Genomic DNA, 19,793 nt, shown 5'->3' on the forward strand with positions numbered 1-19,793 from the left:
TGTGTTACATCACATACCTCAAAGCCCGTCAGTAGGCTATTGAAGGCTTCGGTCAGTCCGCTCTTCGTGGACCGAACCTTTTCCATAACCGCACCCATCAGGGTGCGGTGTTCCACTACAAAAAAAGACACCTCCGTGACATTTGGGGCTGAACGAAAAAAATTATGTCATGCTTATGACACTTCTATGACGATAATTGTGACGAATCCGATGTGGTGGGATCCTAGTTCTATGAGAAAATCATGACAGAAAATGGGCTTTTCGCCCTGGGCGGGCCGAAGACGCAGCTGCATGACATTCTTTGGGCCGTCCATGACAGAAAAAACCATGGTAGAAGCAAGGGCGAGGAAAATATCGGGGTGTTCCCGGTTACGGTGGGTGGCCGGGGCCGAGCAATGCATGGAGGTTTGTGCATTTCTCTCATACACGCAGGCGTGTGGGTGCGAGGCGTTGGGCTCTAACTGAACCCGAGCGAGGCGTTCGCCTGCTGAACCCGAGTGATTGCACTGCAGGCTACACATTACTGAACCCGAGCGATCGATCGATGGATGTTAACTGAACCTGTTCGAGCGATTCCTTTGTTACTGCTGCTAACTGAAGCCAATCGATATTGCCTCTAGATGAACAGTGAGTGTTGTTGGGGGGGTTGGATGAACAGTTCCTGGTGGGGGGTTGGATGAACAGGACCCCGTGGTGGTAGAGGCTATTGCCGCTGGATGAACATGACCCCGATCGAGCCGGTTGGGGGTGGATAAACAGGACCCCGTGGAGGGCTGGATGAATAGGACCCCGTGGAGGGCTGGTTGAATAGTAGCCGGTGGATGGCTGAATGAACAGTAGCCTGTGGAGGGGTGGTTGAACAAGACCCCATGGAGAGGGCTGGTTGAACAGTAGCAGGTGGAGGAGTGCGCGGTGGAGGCTGGATGAACAGGAGCTCGTGGATGAACAGTCGCAGGTGGAGGTTGGAGGAGGTCGATGGTGGATGAACAGTAGCCCGTGGAAGCTGGAGGAGGTCGACGATGGAGATGAACAGTATTCCGTGGAGTCCCGTTTTGTGATATGCCACACCCCTCCTGATGAACAGCACCCCTGTTTCGATCGTAGAGCTCCAACACAAGTCCGCTTCCTCTATTTTGCGGTACACCACACCCCTCCCGATCAACAGGACCCCGTTTTGACCGTAGGAAGTCCAACATAAGTCTATTTCCTCCGTTTTGTGGTACGTTAGACCCCTCCTGATGAACAAGATTCCATTTCGACCGTGGCCGGTCGAACACAAGGTCGTTTCCTCCGTTCTGCGGTACGCCAGGCCTCGTTTCCATCGGCTCTTCCGTCCAAGCCGGTTGGCTCCCGATGAACACGACGACGCATTCCGTTCCGACCCAGCCGGTTGGCTCCCATGAACACGACGACAACGCAGTTTCTCTGTTCTGACCTAGCCATGTACACGAGCCCTGGTCGTACATATGCGTGTGTAGGCGTTTGAGACCCCGCTTGTATGTATGTACGTGGCCGTATTTACTTTCTTGCACCCTGGCCGATGTATGTACGTGTACATGCTACGTGCGCGCCTCTACATCGACTAGTGTGTACTTACATGTTCGCGACTAGAATGACAACACTATGTACGCTTCGACCAGATGGGTCCCGACTATTAGGCACTTCCTTGCCTGTGAAGATGTAGCTGGTGGGTCCCAGCAGTCAGGGGGCAAATCGTTTTTTTGCCCGTAATATGGACGCACTTCCTTGCATGCGAAGATGTAGCTGGTGGGTCCCAGCAGTCAGGGGGGAAACATTTTTTCATGAAATACGGTGGCCCGTCTGATGGGTCCCTGTTGTCAGGTGGAGGAATCATTATTTTGCACGTAATAAGGAGGCACTTCCTTGCTGTTGCCGTGGACCCAGGTGTCAGCCTCTCCACGTATAGTACTCTTCCGATGGAAATCGTTCCTTGACCACGTTGACCACACTGCACCGAGAGCACCAGGGTGATGGACGACAGCGAGGCCTAGGAAGGGGACGACGTGGGAGCCGGGGAAGACGCGATAGTGGAAGCCCACACAGAGAGGATTGCGAGGGTTCACTGGTTCAGCTGTGGTGTGAGGCTATCATCGCTGCAGAATAACAGGGGGTGTGGGTGAGTGGATGGCCTGGCCAGCCATGGGAGTAGTAGGGGGTGGTGAGGCCTCTGCGGCATCACAGCCGGCCACGGGAGGTAGGAGCACATGGCATGACGGGCATTGGTTTGGGCGGCTGGAGAAAGAAGACCAGAGACTGAAGAAGCACTACGGCCATTGGATTGACATCGTATGGTCACTGGAGCTAGAATCGTTCATATTGACTAAGTTGACAAAGCCCTCCGTCCATGTCAACTTAGTAGGCCCACAAGTCAGCCTCCCACTATGGTGGGTCCCAGCTAGCAGGGGTGTCAGAGTAGTGGGCCACAGGTAGCCTCACCCGAAGCCCTTGGCACATCAAAACTTTGGGCCGGCCTCGTCCCGCATAGACCCCCGCTAGAAGCACTGCCCTCCGGGGGCCGGCTGGCTCAGAGGCCGGCCACCGGAGGATGGCCAAGCACCAGAGGATGGCACTGGGAGCGACCGGCTCCGACAAGCCGGCTCCCAGAGAGGGCGGCCACCCGACGCCCACAGAGTCTGGGCCCCCATCAAGAGTACAAGCAATGGCATGGCTATAGTGAAGCATGTCGCCCCCGATCCCGGGACAGGCATGGCTGCAGTGCTCCGTACAGGCGGAGATCTCCGCACGGCAGGACACTGTGCCATGTCTCCCCTGATGGCACTCCGAGCAGGTGGAGTCCTGTTCCCCATGACGACCTGTCGATACGGCCTGCCGATGGTGGGCCCTATCGGGCAGTGACCCCATAGAAGATGGCAGAAGCCCAACCAGACAGACTCGGGAGGGGTCGGCCTCCAGCAGGCGGCCGTCCCTTGCCCCGAGGCAAGCATGCCATTAAGGTGATGAGACCAGGTGTGGCTACAGTGAACTCCGACCAGGCGGCGGGACTGTAGCCACACTGAGATGACCAAGCCCTTGTCATCAACGGCACTGCTACAGTAAGCAGCCACCAACCAGTCAGCGGGGCCCACCAGGCGGCGGGCCCCAACGGTCGGTGGAGAAACCGGAGGCTGGAGACACTGACAGCCGGGCCCAACACCCGGAAGGATTACCATTGTACCCCTGGGGGGTAGGCCTATATAAGCCCCCCAGGGCACCCATGCAAAGGGTTCCAACTCTGATAGAACTAGCTAGTTATCTAGGGCAGGGAAGAGCTAGCCTTGCCTTCTCCTACTTTTAGACACAACTCAAGGAGCAACTCGTATCACTAGTGCCATAGTGATTATGCGGAGACCCCGCGGAGCAGGAGTAGGGGTATTATCTCCACGGAGAGCCCAAAACCTGGGTAAAGTTCGCCGGCGTACGTGTCTACGCCTTATCTCGCTTCCAGGCACCGGCGACGTTCTACTCGCTCCCACCATGATAAGCCATCCATTGGCATATGTCGCATCCAACCCCCGACATTTGAAGCTCACCATGGGGCGAGGTGCACCATCTCCCGGAGATCTGCTCTGGACAGGAACCCTGTTCCTTCCTGGCGAGCAGAGCCAGCCCAGCACGCCTGATGGCGTCAGCCCCGATGCATTGCATGGTGCTGAAATCGCCTGCACGACGAGCTGCCTCGCCGACCTCGTCGGCGAGATCGACCTCTCCGACGAGCCGGCCTCCGACGCGGGCACTAGCTCCCCCGAGAGCTGCCTCGTCAGCCACCTCGACCAGCTCCATGTTACTAGCGAGCCTGCTGTGGACCTGGAGTCTATTGGCTCCACGGATCCGATGATCGTCAACTCCGACACGGCGTCGCTCAACACGTTCCCCACCAACATGGTGGTCTAAGACGAGCTGCCTCCTCGCAAGCACAGCGGCGGGAGCACCGTCACGAAGGTACTCGTCATCAACAGCGGAGAGCACACGGACGAGCATGCTCAAGACCCCCTCGACACGACTCTGCACGACCTAACGGTGCCCATCCCCGAGGGCGCGGACGCTGAGGTGCTGGAGGCACGCCGCATCCAGCTTCTCGAAAGCGCTGGCTGCCTAGCCAGCATGCGCCAGCACTCGGACACCTACCGGCACGAGATGGATCGAGCCGTAGGCGGCACGCCGGCTCCTGAGGGGCCTAGCCGCCTCGGCACGGTTCGGCAGCATGGCGCGACCGTCGCTAGTATATTCGGGGCGGAGCGCCCCGTTTACGCCACGCCTGCAGAGAACATCCGGGCCGCCCAGGCGGTGACGGATGAGCTGGACAAATACGATGGCGATGAGCGCCGCCACATGACGGAGCAAGTCCAGCAGCTCCTAGACGCGGCCGCCGTGCAACACGAGGCCGGCTGCCGCATTGAAGTTCCAGCCCGACGAAACAACGAGCCGCCCCCTCACCAAGATCATGGGGCGACATCCCGGACGCCGACTGGTGGCACCTGCGGAGGAAAAGGCAACGAGCTGGCTGCCAGCCACAGCCGGACGCACCTCTCCATCGAGCGAGACGAGGATGGTTTCCCTCATGCGGTGGAGCGGCGAGGCGACCAGCCGCCTCCTCCGCCTCGTGGAGCAAGGCACCCCACTCCGCCTCCTGTCACGCACCCGACACTCGGCGACCGCCTTGGCCGCCGAGAGGGAGTCAGAGAGAACGACACCTGCCATCAGATCGATTGCCTCAACCGATCCCTAGTGCTAGAAGAAGAAGACACTCTGGGCCCTCCCTGCTTTGGACCCCAAATCCGAGATGAGCTCTTCCCCAAAGGGTTCACTCTCCCGCGAGATACGCCCAAATACACCGGCTCCATGAAGCCAGAGGACTGGTTGGTCGACTACTCCACGGTCGTCAGCATAGCAAACGGCAACAACCATGTTGCCGTGAAATACGTCCCTCTCATGCTTCAGGGGATGGCCCGGACGTGGCTCGACAGTCTGAAGCCCCGCAGCATCAACAGCTGGGTGGATTTCACTGAGGCCTTCATCCGCAACTTCACCGACATGTACAAGCGGCCTCCCAAGCCACGACAGCTCTCCTTGCGCGTCCAAGGGCCCAGCGAATCGACTCACGACTATCTCACGCGCTGGGCCGAGTTGCGCAACTCTTGCGAGGGCGTGCAGGAGGTGCAGGCCATCGAGTACTTCACCGCCGGGTGCCAAGAAGGCACCCTCCTCAAGCATCGGCTTCTCTGCGACGAGCCTATGACTCTCGACGAACTATTAATCATCGCTGACAAGCACGCCACGGCCGACTCCTACATGAAAGCGGAGATCTTATTTGATGCATCCGGCAAGGTAGCACCTCAGGCTCCTCGGACTCCGGCTGGCGAGACCAGTCAGAGACAACCCCCAAGCGACAACAAGCGGAAGGCCACCCAGCCGGCTTCCAACAGCCGGCAGGTGGCGACAGTCGAGGATCAGTAGCCGGAGGGGCAGCCAGCGCCCAAACGACAGAAGGGCGACAAGCCCAACTGGCTGCCCGCCTTCTCGTACGAGCAGACCCTCGATGCTCCTTGCAAGTTTCACAGTGGCGCGAAGCCGTCCAACCACACCACTCGGAAGTGTCACTGGCTCACCAGGATCGCTAAGGGAGATGGACTCCTACCTCCTCCGCCTGCCGGCCCGCCGCCTCCTCCGGCCCAGCAGCCGGCGGCCCGGCCAGTCGGCGCCATTCAAGATGAGTATCCTGCAGCGCACAGAGCCTATGTCGTGTTCACTAGTGTGGCCGATGATAGGCGTGGCAGAAGGCAACAACAGCAAGAGGTGCATGCAGTAGCCTCAAGCACCCCAGAGTTCATGCACTCGTCCGAGAAGCCCATCAGCTGGAGCAGGGCCGACCATCCGGAAGTAATGCCTTCCCCCGGTTCCTATGCCTTAGTCCTGGATGCAACCCTCGCAACAGAAAGGAGGGCAGCTCGTTTCTCCAGGGTCTTGATAGATGGCGGCAGCAGCATAAATATCCTGTACCACGACACAATGGAGAAGTTGGGAATCAAGCAGAAGCAGCTCCTCCCCAGTCAGACTGTATTCCATGGCATAGTCCCTGGCCTTTCCTGTTCACCAATCGGCAAGACCCAGATTGATGTCCTCTTTGGAGACAAGAATCATTTCCACCAAGAGCCAGTTTGGTTTGAGGTGGTGGACCTAGAGAGCCCTTACCATGCACTGCTTGGCCGACCTGCCCTGGCCAAGTTCATGGCGGTCCCCCACTATGCCTACCTCAAGATGAAGATTCCGAGTACCAAGGGAATCCTAACTGTAGTCGGAGACTACAAGAAGTCGGCCGCCTGCACCGTGGATAGTAGTCGGCTGGCCGAGTCCCTCGTGATTGCAACCGAGAAGCGGCTCCTAGACCGGGTGGTGGTGATGGCAGGCAAGAAGCCTGAAATGTCACCCACCCCCAAGGAGTCGGTCGTAGAGGGCTCATTCAAGCCGGCAAAAGAAACAAAGAAGATACCCTTGGACCCAGAGCACCCGGAGAGGCACATTGTCGTAGGTGCGAACCTGGACAGCAAATAGGAAAGCGAGCTTGTCCATTTCCTCCTTGAGAATCGGTACATCTTTGCATGGTCTCCCAAATACATGCCGGGTGTTCCGACGGATTTCGCCGAGCACAAACTACATGTCCGACCTGACATCAAGCCTATCAGGCAGCCCTTTCGCCGCCTGTTGAAAGATAAGAGAAGAGTTGTTGGAGAAGAGATAGCCCGACTTCTGGCAGCCCGATTCATCATGGAAGTAATCTTTCCAGAATGGCTTGCCAACCCCGTCCTAGTGTTGAAGAAGAACAAGCAGTGGCGCATGTGTATTGACTATACCAGCCTCAACAAGGCCTGCCCCAAAGATCCCTTTGCCTTACCAAGGATTGATCAAGTGATAGACTCCACAGCCGGATGCGAGCTATTGACTTTCTTGGACGCATAATCAGGCTACCACCAGATAAAGCTGAACCCAGCCGACAGGCTGAAGACCGCCTTCATCACGCCATTTGGAGCCTTCTGCTACCTGACCATGATGTTCGGCTTGCGAAATGTCGGCGCCAGTTTCAGCGTTGCATGCAGAAGTGCCTCCTCAAGCAACTCGGCAGAAATGCCCATGTCTATGTGGATGATGTGGTGGTGAAGACGGAGAAGCGCGGCACGCTGCTAGAAGACCTCAAGGAAACCTTTAAGAACCTGCGCCGATTCCAGATCAAGCTAAACCCGGAGAATTGCATCTTTGGAGTACCAGCCGACCAGCTTCTCGGCTTCCTGGTCTCAGAGTGCGGCATAGAATGCAACCCTGTGAAGATCAAGGCAATTGAGAGGATGGAAGTGCCCACCCGACTGCTGGACGTGCAGAAATTCACTGGCTTCCTGGCATCAGTTAGCCGTTTCATCAGCCGGCTGGGCGAGAAAGCTCTTCCCCTATACCAACTCATGAAGAAGACCACTTTTTTCGAGTGGAACGACAAGGCGGACGAAGCATTTCTCCAACTCAAGAAGATGTTGGCGACCCCACCTATCCTGGCGGCTCTGACTAAGAAGGAGCCCATGCTCCTCTACATCGCAGCCACCAGTCGGGTTGTCAGCATAGTCATGGTGGTAGAGCGCAAGGAGTAGGACAGAGCATTGCCGGTCCAGAGACCGGTGTATTACTTGAGCGAAGTAATGTCCGCCTCCAAGCAAAACTACCCGCATTACCAGAAGATGTGCTACGGTGTGCACTTTGCCGCCAAGAAGCTGAAGCCTTACTTTCAAGAGAACCCCATAACCATCATCTGCACAGCTCCGCTTTTCGAGATCATTTGGAGCCGAGACGCCTCCGGCAGAGTGGCCAAGTGGGCTATTGATCTGGCCCCTTACACCATCTACTACCAGCCTCGCACCGCCATCAAGTCACAAGTGCTGGCCGAGTTCCTCGTCGACTGGGCTGAGACCCAGCATTTGCCGCCTGCACCAGACTCTACGCATTGGTGGATGCATTTTGATGGTTCAAAAATGCTCACCGGTTTGGGAGCCGGCGTCATCCTCACCTCTCCCAAAGGTGACAAGCTCAAATACGTGCTGCAAGTCCACTTCGCCGCCTCCAACAACGTAGCTAAGTACGAGGCACTCATACACGGGCTCTGGCTTCCCAAGGAACTCGGCATTCGCCGGATCCTATGCTATGGTGACTCCGACTTGGTGGTCCAGCAGTCGTCAAGCGACTGGGACGCCAAGGATGCAAACATGGCGAGCTACCGCTTCCTCGTGCAGCAACTCAGTGGATACTTTGACGGGTGTGAGTTCCTTCACGTGCCAAGAAACGACAACGAGCAAGCAGATGCCTTGGCATGGATTGGCTTCACCCGACAAGCGATACCAGCCGGTGTAGCCCTACGCCGCCTTCTCAAGCTGTCTGTCAAGCCTTCTCCTGATTCAAACTCCATCTTTGTGCCGGCCCCTTCCGAAGCAGTCGGATCCGACTTGACAGTCCCAGAGGCCGGCACGGGGATTTTGGCAGGCGGCCCGGGGACTGCTGCAGCCGCACTCGGCTCGGGGACTCCAGAGCCCGGCCCGGGGACTTCAGCAGTCGGCCCGGGGAATTCTTCAGCACAGCAGGCGGAAGCAGCTGCCAACCCGCTGCCTCCCGGCCCAACCACCCTCATACAAGTTGCAGTTGTGGCAGTCGAAGAAATTGCAGCGCCATCTTGGGCTTAGCCAATCCTCAAGTTCCTGGTGAATAAAGAGCTGCCGACTGATGAGATCTCAGCCCGACTAGTGCAAAGGCGAGCAGCAGCCTACACCATAGTCAACAAAGAGCTAGTGCGACGAAGCGTCACCGGGGTTTATCAGTGCTGCGTGGACCCGGACCAAGGCCAAGCAATACTCAGGGATATCCACCAAGGCGAGTGCGGACACCACGCGGCTTCAACATCACTTGTGGCCAAGGCTTTCCGTCATGGATTCTTTTGGCCGACTGCTCTAGAAGAGGCCAAAGAACTAGTTCAGAAGTGTCAAGGGTGCCAGAGATTCCGCTCCAAGCCACATCTACCGGCTTTTGCACTCAAGACCATTCCAATAGCCTGGTCCTTCGCTGTCTGGGGGATGGATATGGTAGGACCATTCAAGACAACCCATGGTGGCATGACTCTTTTGCTTGTCGTTGTGGACAAGTTCACCAAGTGGATAGAGGCAAAACCAATCAAGAAGCTGAATGGGCCGACTGCCGTGACCTTCATCACCGACATCACCACGCGATACGGCATACCACATAGCATCATCACCGACAATGGCACCAACTTCGCCAAAGGAGCCTTGGCTCGTTTCTGCGCAACGCAGGGCATCCGCCTGGACTTAGCGTCTGTTGCCCACCCATAGTCAAATGGCCAAGTTGAGCGTGCAAACAGCCGCATTTTGTCCGGCCTCAAGCCCCGACTGGTCGAGCCTCTGGAGCATTCGGCCGGCTGCTGGCTCGACGATCTACCGGCCGTCCTCTGGAGCTTGCGCACAACTCCGAACAAGTCAACCGGCTTCACGCCTTTCTTCCTCGTCTACGGTGCCGAAGCCGTCATCCCAACAGACATCGAGTTCGACTCCCCAAGAGTCACCATGTACACCGAGGCGGATGCCAAGGAGGCGCGAGAAGACGGCATTGACTTGCTGGAGGAAGGATGGCTGTTGGCACTCAGCCGGTCGGCCATCTACAAGCAGAGTCTGCGCTGATACTACAACCGCAAGGTGAAGCCAAGAGCCTTCCTAGAGGGAGACATTGTGCTCCGGTTGATCCAGCGAGCAGCCGGACAACACAAGCTCTCGGCACCTTGGGAAGGCCCTTTCATCATCAGCAAGGTGCTGGGCAACGATTCCTACTATCTGATCGATGCCCAGAAGCCCAGAGCGTGCAAGAGAGGCGATTCAGGCAAAGAGACGGAGAGGCCATGGAACGCAAACCTCCTCCGAAGGTTTTACAGTTGAAAGTAGTATGTATCATGCTACCTTTTGTACTATGTATAAAGACTCCGGGTCCCCCGAGAAGAGCTCGGGGACTACCCTCTTTTATCTATATGATAAATATTATGCCTATGAGTATGTGTAGCTTTATTTTTTTCCGCCTGGCACTGGGTTCGACGAGTCGGCCCGGAGGCTCGCTGCCTTCTGCTATATGCCGCCTCCTACAGCCAGACAAGTAGTGTGTCGGCACCAAAAACTTCCTTTTTTCAGAAGCCACAGCTTGCAGAGCAACTGCATGGCAGGCAGGGGTTGCAAAATGGTGCCCCACATGAAAAACGACTAAGGAAGAAACACATATAGTGGAAGCTGGCATCACACCTAGTCGTCCGACTGTCGAGCAGGCGGTTGGCCTGCTTCTGATTTTATTGCCAACACTCTGAATGGATAAGTACTAGCCCTTCCACAAACAGCTAAGTACTCAACCCAGCCGCAGTCCGCAGAGCGGTTGCTTGGCTGGCAAGAGGATAGCCAAGGGAGGGCGGCAAAGGAAAAAAACCAAGGAGCAAAAGGCAAGAAAAGTTGGAAGACGGCACATCAAGCATGAACAAGTAATAGAATATTTACATGGATAAAGGCCTATTGGCCGGCATTCAAACAAAGTTCGAACATACACCCCGCGGGTGGAATTGCGAAATTTAACCAAGATTGTCCAAGACTCTAGCAAACAGGGGAAAAGAGAAAATCCTAAGGACCAGCAGAAGGCTCCGGCTGGGCGGTGCCGGTTGGTGCAGCAGAAGGCTCTGGCTGGGCGGTGCCGGTTGGCGCGGCAGAAGGCTCCGGCTGAACGCTGGAGTCGGCTGTGCCGCCTGACGCGGCAGACCGGATGGCGGAGGGCTGGAGGACGGAGTCGGTGGCGTCAGTCGTAGGAACGGGTGGTTGGTCGATCCCCGCACGGCCGTCTCTAGTAGCAGTCGATGCCTTGGTGCACGGCTTGTTGCTTGAGGCCCGGTCAGGCTGGGGCTGACCGTCCGCCCCGACCTCCGGCAGGTCAACGTCGCTCTCCTCCTCCTCCTCCTCCTCCTCCTCCTCCTCCCTGTCTTCCCCTTCATCGCTGGAGTTGATGACTTCAGCTAAATCTTCGTTGTCCTCTGGGTTCAGCCAGAGCCACTCCTGCGGCGCTTCGGCGCCTTCCTCGACCACCTCCGGGACGAAGACGTTGGTGTCGGTGAACTCGGCGATCGCCGCCGCCCTGTTAATAAGCTCGGCTTCCACCACCGCCAACTCTTCCTGCGCCTCCAGCCGGAATGTGGTTAACTTGGCTAGATCTAGCCTAGGGTACCATGCCTTGATGAATTCCAAGGCCTGGCGCGCTCCTGCTCGGGCTGCTGAGCCTTTCCAGGCTTCCAAGCGGCCGGCCGCCACCTCCAGCCAGTCAGCAGTCCGACTTGGGGTGCGTGGAGCCGGCAAGCCTGCCCAGAGGGCAGAAACTGCCTGGGCGCCGACACGCTGAAGGCGGCGCAACATTTGATGGGCAGGCCGAAGGCAGGCCTGGATGCTGAGGATCTGCTCACTGAGTGTCTGGGGGCATCAGCAGCGATCTGCACGCCCTCCGCCCTCCGCTCCTCGCGCTGGGCCTCGATCATCTGGATTGCGGCAATAGAATGGCCCGGGAAGAAGTCTGTTTGGACAAAAGGAGAGAAAGGCCAAAGTTATAAGCAAGGGATTGGCCTAGATAGGGGCCGACAGTTCGAAACAAGAAACCAAGAGAATAAAGCTTACCATCGACCAAGTCTTCAATGCTGCTAAAGCAGGCCGTCATCTGGGCCTCCTTGTTGGCCCAGGCGGAGCGCTCGACCTCAAACTCGGCGAGGAGGTCGGCCTCCTTCGTCTTCACCTCCAACTGGGACGCCTTTAGGGCCTCCGCCCGTTCGACAAGCTGAGTGGCTAGGCGGTCTTGCTCCTCGGCCAGCTTGCGGCACTCCGCCTCCTTGCCTCACAGGGCGGTGTTGGCTTCGTCCAGCTGCTGCTGCAAGGCGGCATTGGCCTCTGAAGAAAGAAAGAGAAGGAAGAACGTCAGTCAAATAACAAAGAAGGATGCAGCTAACCAGGGAGATTCGGCCCAACTGCTCAGCAGTCGGCCCGAACCTCGGGGACTACACCCCGCAGGTGTGCTGGCGCGCCCCCGCAGAAGAAAGGAATAGAAGCTCACTCCGGCTCTCGGACAGATGGCCGGTCTGCATCTCCAGCTCCTGGACCATAGAGTTGTAGGCGACCGCACGGAGGTTGTGGTAGTCTACAGAGGGGAATATCAGACAAAATCAACATTCAACTCCGACTAAGATGAAGTTCTGGACCGCCTGCTCAGCTGCCCTCCCAAAACTTGGGGACTACACCCAATGGGTGCGCTGGCGCGCCCCTACGAAGGATGAAAGAAGATCGAAGTAAAGAAGAAGCAGTTAGCTTATGCGGATGGCTGCCCGCGAATCCAGAAACGCCTTGTTGCAGCGCCTGAGGGCTTCGGCTTCGGCCCAGAGCTTGGCCTGGACGTCGAGGGACGCCTGGTTTAGGGCGCCCATCCCGCCTCCACGCACCCAGCTGGTTGGCGTGGCACTGATGCCTCGGTGTCGGGGACCAACGAGATCGCAGCTCCAGTTTCCAGCAGTCGCGGCACCGAGGCCGCCTTCTCAAGATGGCGGCGTACGGGTGTGCGGACCTGAGGAGTTAGGTCCGTCACCACCACGTTCTCAACCGGTGGCACTGGTGGCTCGGCCGGCTGCTTGTCCCGCGGTTCGCTAGTCGGTGGTGGCGGCGGCACGAAGACGTTAGGCATGGCCACGTCGCCGCCCTCCCTCTCCATGATCGGGTGCTCATCGCCGGCTCCCCCGGTCGTCTCCTCGAACTACGATGGAGGTGGCGCGGTGTTCAGTGGCGTCACGAGAAGCGGCTCCTGGCGACGCGTGGCCTCCGCGAGCCTGTCCCTCTTCGCAGCTTCGGCCTCCGCCTGCGCCAGCCTCCTTGCTGCGGAGGCTACGGCCTTGTCCGCCTCCGCCTTGGCCAGGCGGTCGGCCTCTTCATCGCACGCCTCCCGCGCATTCTGCTCTCTCGCCTCCCGGAGGTCGGCGGCCGAATTGATCCGCCGGCTGGTGGAGGAGGTCGTCACCGACCTGATGACCGAGGCGGCGACCGACTTCTCGAGGGTGAGAGGGTCCGTGAGAGATGAAGACACGACAAAGAGCTTATTTTAGAATGGATCGGCAGAAGAAGTGAAGGCCAGTGAAAGATACTTACGCCGATACCATGACGGGCACCTTCGGCTGCCTCTGGTACTTGACCGCCTTGGCTGCGGCCTCTTGTCACCTGGTCGCTACGGCCGGGTTCTTGGGCTTCTTCGGCGTGCTGCAGAATAGGGCAGCGCCTTGCTTCCGCTTGCGCTTGCCGCTACGGGCGGGCGGCCCAGCAGAGGGGCCAGCGCTGGTGTTGGCCGTGCTCCGAGCGGGGCACGGCTCATCCTCGTCATCGTCGTCGCCGGGCCAGGTCTCTACGCCGCCGCCTTCCTCGGAGCCGCCCGCTCCGCCGCCGCCGCCTGTTGCGTCGTCCGCCAGGGCGGCCGCCCCCAAGTCGGGGTCGTCCATGTCACTCACTGCCCTGTCCGGCAGGTAGTCACCACCCGACCCCACGATGGCGGCCGCCACCTCGGACATGTAAATCTGCGCTCCGGAGAGGAGTCGCGTCATCATAAAAGCAAGACCAAAAGAGAAATCTAAAGGAAGAAATCGACAGACTTACGGTGGTCGGCGAATTGTCGCAGGAGTACGGCCGCTTCCCGTACCTCCACTCTTCCTCCGACACCTTGAGGTCGGAGATCTCATTCACCATCTGCGCAACCTCGGCAGGCGGCATCCCTTTCGTGCACAGCCGGCACAGGTCATGGTGCCCGCCCATCCGAAAGATCGGATGAGGGCGGCTCTGGAGCGGGAGGATTCGGCGCTCAACAAAGGCAACAAAGAGGTCGGAGGCCACGAGGCCCTCCGACTCCTGGAGTACTCGCAGTTGGCTGATGGCGGCCGCCACGTCCGCCGACACCGGCTTCGGTTTGTACCCCCAGTTGGGCCGAAGCCCGGTAGGGGGGCCGGCCTCGTAGGGCGGCATGTTGAGGAAGTCGGCAGCCGGATCTACGTTCTCGACATAGAAGTAGGACTACTGCCACATCTTCACTGACTGGTCCAGATTGATGACGGGGAAGGCGTTCCTCTTCGCCGGTCGGCGCACGGCGACGTAGCCGCCGCACTCAGCTGCCGTGTCCTTGGCGGAGGTGCCAAGTTTCCTGTAGAAGAACGCTCCCCACAGCTCAATCATGGGGAGGACGCCGATGTAGCCCTCGCGGAAGACAACCCGCTCGTTCCCCCGTGGCGTCGGCGAGATCTCCGTCTCCGGAGGCACCCGCGCCTTGACAAATGCCGCGTTGGGCATCCGGAAAGTGTCGCAGAGGAAGGTGATGTGGTCCTCAATGACCATCGAGCCATCCCAGTCGCCGCCCTTCTCACACGCCATGGCTACGGGCGGAGCTGCGGGAGGGGCGAGAGCGCAACGGCGGTGGCGGCAGCACTACGGCCAGTAAGGAGCAGTGATAGCAACTATGGTGGAGAGTGCGAGAGGAGGAAGAAGAAGTAGGAGGGGCGCGCGTGCCGTGCCGCACCCCTCCCTCCCCCTACTTATAGCCCTTGGGCTATGAAGCCGAGGGGACAGGGCGTGGGACCTGGGATTAACTGCGCCCACGCCCCCACGTCCCCACGTTCTCCGCGCAGACTTACTGCACCGTGAATAACCGCGGGAATCGTAACCACCTGCCTCGGTGCAGCGGATCCGCCCGCGCGCCGAGGACCGGTAGTGGCAGGCCCGGCCCACTGTCACGTCCCATCGGGAGCGTGGGGTGGCAGGCTGGCCGGGCTGGCGGGCGCCGCGTGGCGCCCCTACAGCGGGCAGCGGCCTGAGGAAGCTTAGCAGGCATGCCACCTATTCTCCCGCCTTGAAGTTCAAATCTGGCCGACGATCCCGCCTTGTCGAAGCCAGCCTCAGAAGCCGGCACCCTGTAAGACGGGTCGAGATGCCGAGGCACTGCAAGGCGGATCGAAGTGTTCTCCCGGAGCTCGGTGAGAGGGGAAGCCGCTGAGCTTTACGGCCCCACGACCATGACACCTCATCGGCTTCGGGGACTACTGTCGGAGTAGTGGGCCACGGGTAGCCTCACCCGAAGCCCTTGGCACATCAAAACTTTGGGCCGGCCTCGTCCCGCATAGACCCCCGCTAGAAGCACCGCCCTCCGGGGGCCGGCTGGCTCAGAGGCCGGCCACCGGAGGACGGCAAAGCACCAGAGGACGGCACTGGGAGCGGCCGGCTCCGACAGGCCGGCTCCCAGAGAGGGCGGCCACCCGACGCCCACAGAGTCTGGGCCCCCATCAAGAGTACAAGCAACAGCATGGCTACAATGAAGCACGTCGCCCCCGATCCCAGGACATGCATGGCTACAGTGCTCCGTATAGGCGGAGCTTTCCGCACGGCAGGACACTGTGCCATGTCTCCCCTGATGTCGCTCCGAGCAGGCAGAGTCCTCTTCCCCATGACGACCTGTCGGTACGGCCTACCGGCGGCGGGCCCCATCAGGTAGTGACCCCGTAGAAGACGGCGGAAGCCCAACCAGACAGACTCGGGAGGGGCTGGCCTCCAACAGGCGGTGGTCCCTTGCCCCAAGGCGAGCATGCCATTAAGCTGATGAGACCAGGTGTGGCTACAGTGACCTCCCACTAGGCGGTGGGACTATAGCCACACTGAGATGACCAAGCCCTTGTCATCAATGGCACGGCTACAGTAAGCAGCCACCAACCAGTCGGCGGGGCCCACCAAGCGGCGGGCCCCAATGGTCGGCGAAGAAGCCGGAGGCTGGAGACACTGATAGCCGGGCCCAGCACCCGGACGGATTACCATTGTACCCCTGGGGGCTAGGCCTATATAAGCCCCCTAGGGCACCCATGCAAAGGGTTCCAACTCTGATATAACTAGCCAGTTACCTAGGGTAGGGAAGAGCCATCCTTGCCTTCTCCTACCTCTAGACACAGCTCAAGGAGCAACTTGTATCACTAGTGCCATAGTGATCATGCAGAGACCTCGCAAAGCAGGAGTAGGGGTATTATCTCCTTGGAGAGCCCCCAACCTGGGTAAAGTTTGCCGGCGTACATGTCTACGCCTTATCCCGCTTCCAGGCACCAGCGACATTCTACTCGCTACCACCATGATAAGCCATCCATTGGCATATGTCGCATCCAACCCCCGATAAGGGGGTATTCATTTTTTTGTGCGTAATAAGGAGGCACTTCCACTACAAAAAGTACACTTCCGTGATGATACGTGTTTTTCACAGTAGGTCGCGTTTTCTGTCATGCATGTACATCCATGACAAATTTATGACAGAATCAAGATAGTCATACTTGTGCTGTAGTAGAAGTGTTCCATGACATTACCAAAATTATCATCACGGAAGTGTCCACTTCCATGACGATAAATCGCGCGTCACAGAAGTGCTTTCGTCAAGGGTGACTGACACGTGGCATCCACCGTAACGGAATGCCGTTTAAGCTATCGGGTCGGGTTTTGGATCCGATAACCCATTAACAGCCCAGACCAATGGGGGTTTTCCACGTGTAAAATCATCATTGGCTGGAGGAAACACGTGTCGGCTCATCGTTGGGATAGATGTCATCCACTCATTGGACAGAAGGCGCCTATGATACGTCAACATGTGGCACAGCCCAACAGAGGCCCATTCCTGTGAAAAGGCCGGCCCATTTGACTTGGCCAAAAGATGGTGGGCCGGCCCATGTAAAGCCTGGTAACGACCTGTTTGCATATAGCCCATTTACAGCCCGCTAACCCAAGGCCCGTTACACCCTATCCGAATTAGGCCCAGTAGCGTCATCTGGGCCATCCAATATGATTCCAGCCCGTTTTCACTTCTGGCCCATGTATGGCCCATGATGTCTTTCGGCCCATATGAGGCCCTATGTAACTCTTGGCCTATTAACGGCCCGTGGTGAAACTGGCCCATAATGAACAATGTATCACTTTACACCCATTAACGGCCCGTGGTGAAACTGGCCCATAATGAACAGTGTATCACTTTATACCCATTAACGGCCTGTTATTCCATTGGGCCGTTTCTAGCCCATGTTATCTTTCGTCCTTCTCAGAGCCCATTTATTCTTGGGCTCATTTCCAGCATTCGTTTACTTACGGCCCGTTACTGTCATTTTCTGCTTGTGGGCCAAATTCAGCCTGTGGTTACAGTCGGCCCGTTTGTGGTCCGTTAATATGCTGGACCATTTTCATAGCCTCATCAAATACGGCCTATTAACGATGGCCCGTTATGGTCGGCCCATGAACGGACGATTCCAACTCTAGCCCGTTTACGACCATATTGCGGCCTGCTATTGGCCCATGTTTGGCTAATCAATCATATGGCTCATAGAAGGCCCATTGTTTCTATGGCCCGTAGAAGGCCCACTGTTTCTATGAGCCGTAGAAGGCCCACTATTTCTATGGCACATAGAAGGCCCACTGTTTCTACGGCTCGTAGGAGGCCCAGTGTCACTACAGTAAATATTAGCCCATGGTTATTATGGCCTAGTTTTAAAAAATAGGTTATTGCAGCCACTTGCAAACCGCGGAAAAAGAACTGCTATGACTACAAGCAAACAAATAAACAAGACAACAAGGAAATAAATAAGCAAGCAACTTACGCTAGGCTATCACGGCTATCACACATATTACATCCACTGGGCATCAAAGTTCGCCACCAGTGCAAATAAACGCGCCGACAAAAGAATATACAAAACTGTGAGCACTTCAGAAGGCACTAGGCCTGGCCAGGTCAGCCCCCCCAAACAGTTGAAGAAGCTGAGTAGACCTCAGTTGTGTCAACAATAGATGCATAAACACTAGATTTAAGGCATGATGGTGCGCACGGTAATCCTCTGACATCTTCATTGCATCTTTTACTTCAAGTCGGAGCTGAGCTAAAGCAAGCCTTTCCGCTTTAAGTTGAGATTGAAGAAGTCAAACTGATTGAGGCAGCGACTGCACATAGGTTGTCTCACACCTGCTGGTGAGTAGCTTCAACTCACTGTCTTCATCAAGACAGGATCTTGGGGTCATCTCGCTGTCCTCAAGATGGTTTGGCTCACTATCTTCCCTAAAGTTCTGCCTGGCGTAAGAGATACTACTCTGAAAGAGAAACAAGGAGACACGTAACAGGTTTCACAATTATATAAGCAAATAAATGGATCTGTTCTGCATAAGGAACATGTTTTTACAACTACAATTTGAAACTGGTAGTTGTTGCAAACATCCAATCAGATGTAAACGGCAAAGCAAACAGCAATGGAGGAAATGATGCCTATCCAAATCTATACTAGAACAAAGTTTGAAGGCTTGAGAAGGATGAACTTACATTACATGTTAACACGGGCTGGACAAAGCCCTCCTCCATGTTGATGGAAGGATAATTCAATAAATTCCCGAAAGAAAATTCTTTATAAGCGTTGCCATTATTCTACTTTTTGCAAAGAGTAAATATAGATCAAATAATATTGGAAGAAACAGAGGATAATGAAGCTCAGGTGCAGACTAATGATACATAATCAAATAGCAATTAATTAAGTACAACGTTACAAGGCAAAAGGGAGAGACGTACTGACAAGAGCAATGTAGAGCCCATTATTGTTTTGAGATCGTATGATCCTTTGAGCAAGGAGATTCATCTGAAATTAGTTTTCATACAAGAGAGAAGGTAAGGCACAAGCAGAAATTTAGGAGTTCAAATTTTAAATTGATATCATACACAGTACCTCACGCTGGGCTCCCAGTAGTTCTAATAGGGGTTTGGCCAGTGGAGTAGGGGTAAAGTGTGGTACAGTTGGGCCTGTGTTTTCTGTGGCTGCTGATCTATCTGATTTAACAGGTATCACTACCTTTTCCAAATACCTAATTTGTACTCCTTGAGGATCTGCACTCACCCTCTTCCTTTTGGACATCTATTATGAAAGAACAACATTTGACTGGAAAAACATAGTGTGACGACACATGGAAAAGGTACAGAAAATGGATAGGTATGGCATATACTCGTATATGATGCTTAAATTAAGCAGATGGTGTAACAAAGTGGAAGTAATGCAAGAGGTCAGATGCAAAATATGTGCGACCAATACAACTTTGCAAAGTTAGAGCAAGCACCTTGATGGGTGAATAAGATAGGCCATCCTCCACCATGCCAAGTTTGTTAGCCAGTGGATCGGTCCGCAATATTCCTCTCGTGCGCTCATTCTCATATTCATTTTGATAATGTTCAATATCTAACCTGCATGAAAACATAAAAACAAGTGAGATTTTCTTTGTAATATAGAAGTGATTCTAATCCAATACTGCCTCCCTGTAAACCCCTTTGTGCTATCTCTGCAATTCTTTTAAAGATGCCATGCATGCTGTAATTTGTTGTGTGCATTAATATAATGTGGCGTACTACTCAAAATATGAGAGCTCCAGAAGTGATGACACTTCGCAGATGACAGCTTCAACATATAGTAAAGAAGAACAAGTCGACCTGACTTGACAGATTCAAAATATACTAAGGGAGAACAACTCGACCTGACCAGTCGACCACAAGAGAAGAGTATCATCTTAAAGAAGAGCAGAAGAGCAAGAAGATTGAAGATATTACAAGTCTTTCAATACAATGTCGGTTGGCCACCCATGATGAACCAGAGCACACAGAGAAATACT

The sequence above is a fragment of the Triticum dicoccoides genome, chromosome 3B, assembly GCF_002162155.2.
Source record: "Triticum dicoccoides isolate Atlit2015 ecotype Zavitan chromosome 3B, WEW_v2.0, whole genome shotgun sequence".
NCBI lineage: Eukaryota > Viridiplantae > Streptophyta > Magnoliopsida > Poales > Poaceae > Triticum > Triticum dicoccoides.